Here is a 1,802-nt window from a genome sequence, read left to right on the forward strand (position 1 = left end):
TACGAAAGAGCAAGCCGACCGCATTTTCTGCACCTCGATAATACGAATTACACACACCAACAATCACACAACACACCCTATATCACCTTTTTACATCCTCACACGGGCCTCTTTCCGTCCATACCTTCCAATTCACACCTCGTCGCGATCATGGCCTCCGACCGACCGTGCCGCTCGACAGCAAGCTTGAATCCGGGATGGCATTAGCACCTGGAGAAACTCACGAGTCAGACCAATCCGACACCACAAAGCGGCGACGTATGTCTTCGTGGAAAGCTACGAGGGCAACTGAGTTGGAAATGTGTTTGACTCAGCGGGGAACAGTACGGCAAATGATGAGCGTTACCAACAGTATCCTGCGCCGAATGAGCAGTGTTGCGCTGAATTAGCAGTGCTGCGCTGAATGAGCAATGTGTGAATGTGCGTGCACAAGGGCAATGTGGCAAAGGGGCAAAAGAGCAGAGACGCCGCGAAGCACGGCTCGCTCACGACCGACACGGAGAGGTATCGGATGTGAAACGATTGCAAGGAATTTGCCCCCAGGCAGGATTGAACTACCGACCTTCCGCTTACTAAGCGGGTGCTCTACCACTGAGCTATAGGGGCTCTTACGAATGAGCAAGCCGACCGCATTTTCTTCACCTCGATAATACGAATTACACACACCAACATTCACACACCACACCCTACATCACCTTCTTACGTCCTCACACGGTCCTCTTCCCGTCCATACCTTCCAATTCACACCTTGTCGCGATCATGGCCTCCGACCGACCGTGCCGCTCGACAGCAAGCTCGTCAATCCGGGATGGCATTAGCACCTGGAGAAACTCACGAGTCAGACCAATCCGACACCACAAAGCGGCGACGTATGTCTTCGTGGAAAGCTACGAGGGCAACTGAGTTGGAAATGTGTTTGACTCAGCGGGGAACAGTACGGCAAATGATGAGCGTTACCAGCAGTATCGTGCGCCGAATGAGCAGTGTTGCGCTGAATTAGCAGTGCTGCGCTGAATGAGCAATGTGTGAATGTGCGTGCACAAGGGCAATGTGGCAAAGGGGCAAAAGAGCAAAGACGCCGCGAAGCACGGCTCGCTCACGACCGACACGGAGTGGTATCGGATGTGAAACGATTGCAAGGAATTTGCCCCCAGGCAGGATTGAACTACCGACCTTCCGCTTACTTAGCTCTACCACTGAGCTATATAGGCTCTTACGAAAGAGCAAGCCGACCGCATTTTCTTCACCTCAATAATACGAATTACACACACCAACAATCACACAACACACCCTACATCACCTTTTCACATCCTCACACGGTCCTCTTCCCGTCCATACCTTCCAATTCACACCTCGTCGCGATCATGGCCGCCGACCGACCGTGCCGCTCGACAGCAAGCTCGAATCCGGGATGGCATTAGCACCTGGAGAAACTCACGAGTCAGACCAATCCGACACCACAAAGCGGCGACGTATGTCTTCGAGGAAAGCTACGAGGGCAACTGAGTTGGAAATGTGTTTGACTCAGCGGGGAACAGTACAGCAAATGATGAGCGTTACCAACAGTATCCTGCGCCGAATGAGCAGTGTTGCGCTGAATTAGCAGTGCTGCGCTGAATGAGCAATGTGTGAATGTGCGTGCACAAGGGCAATGTGGCAAAGGGGCAAAAGAGCAAAGACGCCGCGAAGCACGGCTCGCTCACGACCGACACGGAGAGGTATCGGATGTGAAACGATTGCAAGAAATTTGCCCCCAGGCAGGATTGAACTACCGACCTTCCGCTTACTAAGCGGGTGCTCTA

The 1,802-nt window shown here is 52.9% G+C and overlaps 1 pseudogene across 1 annotated transcript; it reads right to left on the reverse strand.

The window, feature by feature from the left end:
• Nucleotides 1-1,145: 1,145 nt before the first annotated feature.
• PITG_27702 lies at nt 1,146-1,211 on the reverse strand (annotated as a pseudogene). The gene has a single exon. The product of its transcript is annotated as a tRNA-OTHER (tRNA).
• Between the last annotated feature and the right edge of the window lie 591 nt (nt 1,212-1,802).

The sequence above is a fragment of the Phytophthora infestans genome, genomic scaffold (genome assembly GCF_000142945.1).
Source record: "Phytophthora infestans T30-4 supercont1.26 genomic scaffold, whole genome shotgun sequence".
NCBI lineage: Eukaryota > Oomycota > Peronosporomycetes > Peronosporales > Peronosporaceae > Phytophthora > Phytophthora infestans.